The 11,969-nt window shown below is 32.6% G+C and overlaps 1 pseudogene; it reads right to left on the bottom strand.

The window, feature by feature from the left end:
• Positions 1-7,161: 7,161 nt before the first annotated feature.
• On the bottom strand, positions 7,162-11,722 carry LOC108463818 (mechanosensitive ion channel protein 6-like; annotated as a pseudogene).
• Positions 11,723-11,969: the final 247 nt, after the last annotated feature.

The following is an 11,969-nucleotide window of genomic DNA, read 5'->3' as shown; positions in this document are numbered from 1 at the left end:
CTCCACCTTAACTCATATTTTCATAACGCCATCTTTGCCAAAGCCCGCCACGAGCCTATTTTGAACCATGCAGAGAATTAACTGAGTCGAATCTGTGCTTAGAAACTGGAAGACTTCTAGCCTTCGACTTGTACATTGTCAAATCAAAACTAACTTTTCACGAACACAGTGCCCTAACTTTTCAAAACCTGCATCCAAAAGATAACCTCTCTTCAACGAAACAGTCATACATTTTTCCCTTCTATAACCAAGCTGCCCCCGCTCCAAACGAGTTGACTTCGACTCTGTAACGGACGAGGGATGTCCGATTTCACCAGTCAATGTAGAACCTTCCAGAATATAAAGACTGCCAGTTCTTTTACCTTTGAACAAAACAAGAGCTCCACGAGATACTTTAATGCCGCTTGACTTGATGTTGATTCTGCATCCTTTCAAGTCTAAAATACTCAAGGAGATGAGATTCTTTCGTAAATCAGGTACACACCTGACATCTAAGAGTGTCCCAATTGTCCCATCGTGTATCTTAATTTTAATAGTACCAATACCGATTACCTTACTAGATGAATTGTTTCCTATGCGCACAACTCCACCTTCAACCAAACTGTATGTGGAGAACCATTCTCTATTGGGACACATGTAGAAAGAATATCCTGAATCTAGGATCCACTCGGACGTGAACTTGGAGTTATCGCTCGTTGACACTAACAAGAAATCATCACCGCTTTTATCGGCCAAATTAGCACCAGCTACATCTTCCTCGTTACTCTCAACAGCTCTTTTATTTAGCAATTTATAACAATCTGCTTTGATGTGACCTAACTTTTTACAATAGCGACACCTTTTGTCTCGTTTCTTTGATGCTATCAAAACGAAAGCTTGCCTATCTGACTTGCTATCCAAATGAAGCTCATTGTCGAGTTTGTCTCTACTCAACAAATGACCCTTCACATCTTCGAATGAGAGTTTGTCTCTGCCATAAATCAGGGTCTCTCTGAAAGACTTATATAAAGGGGATAAAGAGCACAATAATAGCATAGCTTGATCTTTATCATCACGATAAACCTTAACGTTCTTTAAATCATTTAAAAGAGTAATGAATTGACTAATGTGATATCTAAGAAGCTCACCTTCGTTCATGCGAAACGTAAATAGACGTTTCACACTAAACGGTTAGCCAGAGACTTAGTCGCATAAAGAGTTTCTAACCTTTTCCACAAGGTAGATGAGGTCTTCTTCATCAATACCTCTTGCAATACCATATTCGCGAGGCACAATTGGATTGCAGACAAAGCCTTTTCATCAAGCTCTTCCCATTCTATTTTATTTAGATTCTTAGGCTTTTTCCTGATAACAACCTTTTTCAAACCAGATTGTACTAGAATTGCCATCATCCGAACTTACCACAGATTGAAATTTGTCTCACCATCGAACTTTTCAATTTCAAACCTTGTTGCTGCCATATCTGAATGGGCTAATCTATGAAAATTGAACTAGCTCTGATACCACTTGTTAGGATTCGACCCGATTAAGTAACGAACAAGAAAAATAGCAGAAAAAATTGAGAAATTGAACACACAAATTTAACATGAAAAAAACCTTCCAAAGAGGATAAAAAAACTACGGGCAAAGATAATTTTACTACAATGGCAAAAGAACGAAGAGTACAAAAGATGGAGATAAAAACTAAACCCCGAAAACCCGAAAACAAAGAACCCACAAAACGTAAACACAAAATTTTCTAAATGTGTTATGAGTTCTAATCTCTAATGGGTGTATTTTCTAAGGTTGTAAAAGAGCCTATTTATAGGCTAAATTCATAGGTAAAATAATAATAAAATCATCTAGACTAATCAGAGTTTAATTAAAACAAATAAACAGAGTTTAACTAGAAGATTATTTCTTAAATTTGACTGAAAATATGTGTAATTTTTAACAATGTTGATAAAAGGAAATTATGTATATGGTGATGAGTAATAAACCCAAGTGTGATATGTCCTGAAAATAAGTTTATCAATATTGAATTTATATGTAAGATGTGAAAGTATGCTAACTATTGTTGTTGCTTGATGATTAGGCAAGTGCCAAGCTATTGATTGAATAATAGTATGTTTATTTGTTTGAAGCACTGGAATGGTAAGTATTTAAGTGAAAATAAGTTAATGGTCATGAAAGAATGGTAAGACTTAAATTATGGAATTTCTTATGAAATGACTTATTATATGTTCAATACGAAAAAGGCTTGGTTAAATGCACTATCTTACGATCATGGCTATATGATATGTATATGGAATAAATGTAGAAGAGTTAAAGTTATATAAAATTTTACTAAGCTTGGGTAATAAGTTTATGTGTGTGATACTATGGATTTATTCACCTTGTGAATTAATGAATATAGTTTTATGAGTACCAGCGAAAAACAATATAGAAATATTTGGATATATAAAATTTTATATTTGAAAAGAATTAATATGATTAAAGATTATACGAACTTACTAAGCATTCATTGCTTACGTGTTTGTTTTATTTATTTACCTTACAGATTATTGGAAGCTCGAACGGGTTGGAAGCTTATCGGAGCTATATCACACTATCCATTAGTTCTATCGATAATTATGGATGACTTGATTCTGGTTATAATGGTATTTATAGGTTATTTTGATTAAATATTAGTCTATATGTGTTATATAGATATTAGTCATTTATTTGGTTTGAGTTTTGGTATTGTGGTATTTGCATGATTTGCGATGTCATTGAATAGTGAGAGATAAAATAGTAGTTGAATATGCATAAGAGGTGCCTAAAAATATAATGATTTTGCATGTCTAAATGAAAGTTGATACAAAGAATCATGAAAAAGTAAAATTAGCATTAAAATAGTTTCTGGATAGCAGAAATGGTTCAAATTTGAAAAATCACCAAAAATTTTGAAAATCGAATTAGAGGTTGAATAAAATATGAAATTAAATTTTATTGAGTCTAATTTTTCATAGAAGAAACGGTGTAAGAAATAGAATTATAAATTATGAGATATAATAAATTTTGTGAGATAATGTCAGAATGATTTCCCGTTCCCCTGTTCTGAATTTGGAAAATCATCAAAAATTTTAAAAAAAATAATTAGAGGTTTAAATTTATATGTCTAAATTCTTAATGAGTCTATTTTCAATAAAAACAAATGGAAACATCTTCCAAATCTCGTACTCAGAGATAATTACTTTTTAGTGAAGAAAGGTCGAAGTTGTCAAACAACAGAATATGGATAAATTTGAAGATTTTACTGTACTTATTGGCTAAATTATAAATTTTAAAAATTTTATGGTAGAAAGATATTTGAGTCTAGTTTAAAAAACATCAAGCAGATCTTAATTTAGAATTCTGTAGCTCAAGATATAAATAAATTAGTGACTACGACTCAAGTGGACAACTTTGATATGAACATAAGTAAATAGTGGAATTATTTGTAATTTTTCTGTAAACTTCGGTAACATTCTGTAACCCTGTTTTGGCGACAAATGTGGATTAAGGGTGTTACACTGGGTTTGGGCAGGGTTCGACTAAAAATTTAGGCCCATTTGCTAGGCCCAGGCCCGGCTCGACCCGAAAAATGGGCCTAAAATTTTGCCCAAGCTCAACCCAGATAAAAATGTTAAAACTCGGGCCTGACCTAGCTCGCCCATATTAATTTTATATTATTTTTTTATATAATTTTAATAGATATATATATATATATATAATACATTAAAAATACTGAAAACATCAAAATAAATATTTCCCAACCAATTGAAAATAAATTTTAAAAAATATATATACTTAAATAAAACTAAGATAAATGCAACTTAACAAGCAAATGTCTCTAAAATAATAACAAAATTAACAATAAAATAAATTTTATACAATATCCAAACAATAACAATAAAATAATAGCAACATAATAGCAAACCCAGGTAGCAAAATAGGAGAAAATAATAAGAAAATAATATTAAAAAAAAGTATTTTTTTTGGCATTTAGTGAATTTAGGTCGGGCAGGGCCCAGGCAAAAATGGCCTTACTCGAGGCCCAGCCTATTTTTTAAACAGGCTTTATTTTTTGTCCAAACTCATTTTTCGGGCCTATATTTTTGTCCAAACCTTCCCACATTTCGGGCGGGCCTTCGAGTCGGGCCGGGTGGCCCGACCCATGCTCACCTCTAGTTCAAACTTGTGTCCCCCATTAAAAATACAATATGCATTGCATTACATCCAACACACAATTGTTGATAATTTATATTCTAATTTAAATACATATTAAATATTTTAAATTTAATATATAATTTTATTTAAAATAAATAGGATAAAGTATGTGTATGTTAACAACAATATAATTTTTATTAATCCTTAACAAATATCACTGAAAAAAAAAATTTTGTAATTTCAAAATTTACAATCACATTCCAATTAAAGTATTGAATGAGTCAAACTAATAATTTTGTAATTAGATGAGTGGACAAACCGATCAGACCATCAGTTTCGGTCCGATTGGTCTACCCAATTAAACTCAAATAAATTATTAAAATTTTTCAAAAAAATTATTTCAATCGATTTTAGTGTAGTAAAATCGATTTCATATCTATTTAGGGTCAACTGATGTTTTGTCTTATGTATCCTGGATGACTCAATGTTGTCTTATAAAGAAAGCAGGTGGCAATCAAACTTTGGAGATCATCACTGTTTGTGTCTATGATATTGTACTCCATGGGATGAATTGGTCTTATATCCCTAATGAAACTTCACTGTTTTGGTTTTATGGAATCAGCAAAATAAGAAGACAAATATGGTAACAATTAGCATACTTCCTTTTTTAACAAATTTCACTTTTAATTGGATGATACATAATGACTGAATTTCTTTTACTAAGATTTTGCTTCCTCCATATATTTTATTCACCTAATTATTACACTGATTAATAATTAGTCAATGATTACTACATTATATTACTTTTACTAAACAATGTTTTTATGGAAAAACATGATTTTAATATTTTAATATGTTAATTTTACGTGAAAAATATTGAAACTTAGGTTTAAAAATTCTATTTTCGATTACATTAACTAAATTAAAATAAATTATGGTGAAAACTATTTATATATATATATATATCAAATCAAAACTATTTTAATGAAATGTAATATATATATATATATATATATATGTATGTATGTATGTAACATAAGTAAAGTATATGGGAAAATTAACAAGTTTCCAAAAATTAAGAAAAATAAAATATGTTTTAAATATGTTTTATATTGTTTTATATGAAGGAGTAAATTGAAAATAAAATATCAAGCATTGGTTACATCAAACTTTAATATATAATATTTTAAGTCTTTATTGTAACAACATTAACTTATGTAGATAAATAAGATTTTAATTATTTATTATAAAGATTTAAATCATTTTTAAATCAAGGATTTAACTAAAATTTTTGAAAGAACATGGAATGTTTATAGAAATTTTAAATTCATGTATAAAAATTGAATATTACATATCAATAAGATTTAAATGAAAAATAAACTTAACACAAACCAATTCCTATAATTAACACTTTAATTATTTATTTACTTAATCAAAACTATTAAAATTATGAATTATCAAAACTATTAAAATTATGAATTTTTAATGAATAATAAATTGTTAGAGATCGATTCATATAGCAATTGCAAAATTTCAAAATAAAGTAATTTATTTGTAGAAATGAAATATATTTTTCAAAAATTGTTTTTATGGTAATTTTGGAATAAAACATATTATATATATATATATAAATTTTAACTTAACAAATCGAGAAAATTGTTTTATGGGTTAAAATATTTGAATATTTATACTTATTATGCTTACAATTACTTTTTAAAAACCGTCATACTTGAATATCATTTTCTTAATTTTTGTATATTAAAAGATAATAGAAAAATAATTGAAGAATTTGTAAAGTTAAATTAATAAGATCAAGTATAGTTTCAAAATAAAAAAAATAAATTACGAGATATTTGAATAAAAAATATCAAACATATTCAATAATTTAAGAAAATTTAAATGAAATATATATTTTATAAATTATGAGACATTATAGCTCTCTATATATTTATATATAAACCTTAAAAATAACAAACTTTAAAAAATATCATTAAAATAATATAAAAATATTAGTAGTTGGATAATATTTGACATAAATATTCTAAAAATAAACATTTATACGATTTTGTTTTTAGAATATTAATCATAGTATTTTAAAACTTCGTAACAAAAATTCAAAGAATAAATATAGTATTCTAATTTATAAATACATCCGGGATAAAAAAAAATAGTGAATTAGTATTGTTCTTATCAGTTATTGCAAGGTTACGACTTTTTATACTTTTTAAGACTGAAGGTGTTGGTGTGCAAATTGGCGGGGACTGATCACTGGGGTAATATTACTGCTGGGACTGAGTTGATAAGGAAGATTTTACAAGCTGAAGGTGCCTATGGCTTTGACATTCCTCTTTTGTTGAGGAGTGATGGGACCAAATTTGGAAAATCAAAAGACATCGATGTTGTCTCCATATAAGTTTTACCAGTATTCCTTCTCTGTTGCAGATGCATGTGCGGTGAGATTCCTCAAAACTTTTACGCTTTTAACATGGAAGAGATAAAAGAGTTGGAAGACCAGGCTATGTGCTGGCCCAGGCTTGCAGAGGAGATTGCTCGTTTCGTTCATGGTGGACATAGTTTCAGTGAGGCCATTTTGGCAACAGAAGCATTGGGACCTAAATCAGAGACAAAAATGGATTGGAAGACTATTGAAGGGATTGCTAAGGATGTTCCGTCTTGACTCTTTGCCTTGCAGTGAAGTTGTGATCTTTCAGTCTATTCTGGCTTGTTTGTAGAAAGGAGGCCCCCATTATGCGCCGGCAAGAACAAGGTGATGGTTATAACATCTTGATTGATTTGATCATAAACTGATTTGCAACATCCTTTTATGTCAACACAACTTATAATTCTGTCTATAGGGATTTATAATGGGAATAGTTGATTGAAGTGACATTTGAACTCTTAATGCAAAACTTTCATCCTTCCAATAAAAAACAGGATACCTTTAAATCAAAGTCGATTTGTGGTTAAATAGATGGAAAACTACAGCTGCAATTATTTGGAGATCAAAAGTATTTTAGCTCTCTCATTAATGTGAATATTTGACACATCCTCTGTGTACATTTATGCGTCCATGAACAAATGAGTATCAGATTCACTTTCAACTTTGTGGCTAACATTGGATCATACCTATGTTACCGACAATGGAGCAAGTGTTGAATACTCAGGTTTGAGTTAAATACATGTATCCTACATAGGCATGTTTGTTTCCAAGTTTTTCCATTATGTAGAGGAACCTTGGACGACCATATTTCTCTACCCATGTCCTAAAATGACTTTGGCACAGGCATCGAGCATGAGTACTTGAAGTGAAGAAAAACGAAGACTTGGAAAAACATGGCTTAAGTATCATCCAGTTCAGCAGACTTGTTCAATCTACCAAAAAGACGAATTATACGATGAATTTATTAGCTAAACATCTAAGCTAATTATCAAGGAAACAATGTCACAAGTAGTAAAATCTACTCACAGCTTTGACATTAAAGACATGGGTTATAGCTTGCTTGTTATTTTGTTCAGCTGGCTGGTCCAGTCCACTTAGGAGGAAGCCGATCAGATGCCATGGGAGGCACGCTACAGACATTGATGTTAATTGGATATAACCGGTATTCCATATCCAAGTCGTTGAAAATCTTAACCATCTCTTCAATCAAGAGGGCTCTTCTTGTGAACCTCTCTCCCATGTCTTGATGATTCATTCTGTGTGTGAGCCATATTGCTATCCTCACTCTGTTTAACTCTTCAAGTTCCTTGAAGATAATCATTGGATCCGGGTACCAGTGGTCACTCTTGTGCTCGATGTAACTGCAGTAAGAAATGATCAAGTCAATCAGACATATTCCAAGTATAGTCATGACCAGAAAACTATAAATTGTCATAAATCAACAACAAAAACACTTGTAAATGAAGGCAGTGCAGGGAAGGACAGTAGTATCATTTTTCAACTCACCTCATTATTCTCTGCTTCATTAGACCAATCTTTTCTGCAGGAGTTTTCACATGGATGCAAAATTCAACGGCATCACCCATATCCGGGCTACGATGGTAGTTATGGATGGCCTTGGTAGCCAGGACACTGTTCGGGATTATGACCTTCTGGTTGTCATATCTTAGGAAAACAGTAGTCAAGATGTTCATTTCCTCCACCACCATCTGAAATTCATTGAATCCAAGGATTTAAAAAGGAATTTACAAACAGGATCTACACTATCTTAAAAAGAAAAAGCCAAACCATGTGCTTATAGAGGTACCTGAACTCCATCAATTTCACACCTGTCACCCACATCAAATGGGTGCATAACGAATAAGAATATAATAGCTTCAAATACAGTCTTGCAGGTGTTCCCAAATACGAATGCAACTAGAAGCAGTTGAGAGCTAATAAAAACAAGAACTTTGCTGGAGGCAATTTCAAGTATGAGAAGCCAAATAACCACTATGATGATGCCAACCAAAACGTCCACCATCCGATGAAGTCTGCTCACAGCTGTTTTGGTATCATTCAGTGTAATGGCAAGTGCCCTTCGTTCTCTAAAAGCATTGACCTAAGAGATTGAAGTACAACACATTATAGCAAGTGTTAAACTTGTAAACTCAACTTCTATTTTAGTGATGTAGTTAAAAAGAAAAAGGGGGGATGGATGCCTTGCTTTAGCCTGTAATAAAAAAATACTAACAAAGGATTTTAAATTATAAGGTTTTCTTTTCCTTGGATTTGAATGCAATAAATCCAGCACAGCAAGCTCTGGTTCCACAAAAAGAATCAGTTAAATCTATAGAAGATTGCACTACTTTTTAAACAGCAATCCGATACCAACATTCACTTAATAGAAGCTCGACACAGATACCATGCGAGATAATTGACCACACATCTTATTATCTTCTTAAATTTAGTACATTAAGTTTCTTAACATGTTATCGTTACTACAAGGATAAATATGTGACAATAACCTAACATTGGTTAAATATTTAAAGAGCAATGGACTTCAATAAGGTTTGGACCTAATCAAACGTCTTCCGTGTTGTTTAAAATATAACGTTGAGAATATGCTGTCAACAGACTATATATGCAAAAGAGAATTATATTAGAAGTAAATTATGCAGCAATGCATGGGTTGCCAATGCTTACCACCCAACTCTTGAGGGCTTTCTTGCTAATTCTCCTGCTTTCAGATGCTCCTTCAAAGAGACTCATAGTCTTCAAAGCCTCATCTTCTGGGAGAAACCGTTCAATGTCCTCCAAGTATATGTACCTGAGAACAATTATTAGCAATAAGAAAACAAAAGCTTCAAAACAGAAACAATCAACCAGCCGATAAATGAAATTTAACATTGACAAAGAATTTAAATGCATAAATACACACATAACATATTGCATAGCAAAAGGACTGATGGGCATACTTGGAACCTGGCTTAGCAACATTCTGGAAGATTTTCCTTGCCGCAACTTTAGCCTCATATTCACTTCTAATCTGTGTTGCAGACTCATCTTCTTGAGTTGAATCTTGTATCTGCTCATCTAAAGTGGAAAGAGCTCCATGGCGGATGATATTCATCAACCTTTTCATATTCCAAGCAGAGACATTTTTAGGAGTCAATTTGTGCAAATGCTCAATGGTTATCCCCTTATCCTTCTCTCCCTTCTCAACAGAAAGCACTCGTGATATCATAGGGCTTTTTCCTCGAGGACTTTTCTGAATCAGTCCACTCCCTATCAGCCTCTTATGTTGAGGTGATGAAAGGGTTGATGCCTTGAGGCCAGGAGGAATTTTAGCACCAGCTTTCTGTAGGTTTGCAACTTTGTTTGCAAGTTTATCCTCCTCTTCCTCAGCTCTTCGAATCTCAACCAAAGGTGGACTGGAAAGAGTCTCGACTACATATTGATTGAACAATGACTCCTGGATTCTATCAAAATAAGTACTGACATGGAAAGAAGATGCCAGTACCTTCACCAAGAGGGTCTTCACCATCCACAACATCACACCCACAACAAGGCAAATCATAATTTTAGTCACAAACCTAAGGACATCACTCTTAGTCTCCCTCTGAACCTTCTTACCAAATAAGTAATGGCAAGCAATCAAAACCAACCCCAGCCACAAACAATTCTGAACAGCTTTCCTCACTCCATATACAAAATACAATACCCTTTTCCTCAAAAGAAAATTCCTCTCTATAAAAAACACAATTATCCTTATAATCCACCCTGAAACCAATCTACCACATATTAAAACTAAAACCAAAACTTCCCATGTCCACAGCATAAGATCCCACAAACGTTTCTTTCTTAAATAAGGAATTGTAAGACTACAAACTAAAGCAGCAAGGATCAAAATCAAACTTAACCATTGAAGCAAAACCAAAAAACTCAACTTGTCATTCTTATATTCATCAGGCAAATCCTCATCAAGCAATGAGTCATCCTCTTCTTCCTCCATGCTTTTTCCAAGAATCCCAGATCGCATTACCTGTCCAGACTTCCCAACTCCGGTTTTCCCGTACTTTGCTTTCCCCCTTTCCGGTGTAGGAGGGTTCATCAACCTGGATTTTGTCTTGGTTGCTAACAAACTTGACTTCCTTTGGGTAGAACCACCTTCACTCCTTTTGAATGAAGAATTTGTATTACACTTTGCAACCCCATGAGTCTCTTCTTTCCCTGTCGACGCTGGCCATTTACTGTCTTCTTCTTCCAGGGCTCTTCTCAAAGGACACCCTGGAAAGAGCAGCTTCTGAAGGTGAAGGTGTTTCAGCAACTGTAGGGAGTAAAATGCCGTCATGGGTTTGCTTTTGCTCAAGTTCATCCATTTCCAAATCCATATCCAACGAAATCTCTCCTGAAGCTTTTTGTTTATGCAAAAACTGACCGATCAGCTTTGATGGTGGATCTTCCATGGGGACTTGTTTGCTTTGCATGAATTCAAAATCTTCACTTTCCTTATTACTAACACCTCCACTACTGCCAGCATCATTCGAGTTGGCATTCTCCTTTTTCCAGTTAATGTTGATTTTCTCACCGTCTTTGCAAACATCATAGCTTGGCTCACCCCAAATCTTACCTCCATCGCCGGCAGTTGCTCCACCGGAAGGAGTAGAAATACTACCGTCGTGGCTTCTGTCATCAATCTTCAAAATGAATTCTTTCCTGTCAGCAGAATCAACTGCCATGATTTTGCTAATCTTAGACCAATATAACCACACAAAGAGTCATACAATGTGAACCAAGGAATTTTTTAATTTTAAAAAAAAAGGGTTTGGAGGAATTTCAATGAAGTTAGTTAAGTGTAAAAAAGATGCTAAAGTTAAGTGTAAAAAAGATGCTAACTTTTTCTTGGTGCAGTGGAAAAGGTGAGAGGATGGCAACGTTTGGTTGGCTCCTAAGGAAAGTGCAAGATTGAAAATGGAAGTCGTTGAGAGTCACTTTGAACTTATTAATTATTCAGTCGCCTTTTCCCAACAAGCACTCGTAAATGGACCAACATAAATCAACTCTGTGTTTTCCCTTTGTCTACAGCTTCATGTGTATATTGCTTAATACTTGTTTTTTTAGAAAAAATTAATTGATTTTTAAATTTTAGGATTCAAAAGTTAAATTATTTAAATCTTACTTTTTATGAATACGGAGTTAAATACATTATAGAAACCCTTATATTAGGAGTTAAATTACATTTTGTTTCCTATATTTAAAAATGGACAAATTAATTTCTGTATGTTTGATTAAATAACAAATTGGTTATTCTGTTAGTGCTTGCTGAAGCGTGTAATGAGGATGTGGAGGAGTGGCAAAGATTAGAAATTGTTTAAAA

The sequence above is a fragment of the Gossypium arboreum genome, chromosome 13, assembly GCF_025698485.1.
Source record: "Gossypium arboreum isolate Shixiya-1 chromosome 13, ASM2569848v2, whole genome shotgun sequence".
In the NCBI taxonomy this organism is placed as follows: Eukaryota; Viridiplantae; Streptophyta; class Magnoliopsida; order Malvales; family Malvaceae; genus Gossypium; species Gossypium arboreum.
The sequence above is the reverse complement of the archived record's forward strand: the minus strand, read 5'-3'. Positions and strand labels throughout refer to the sequence as shown.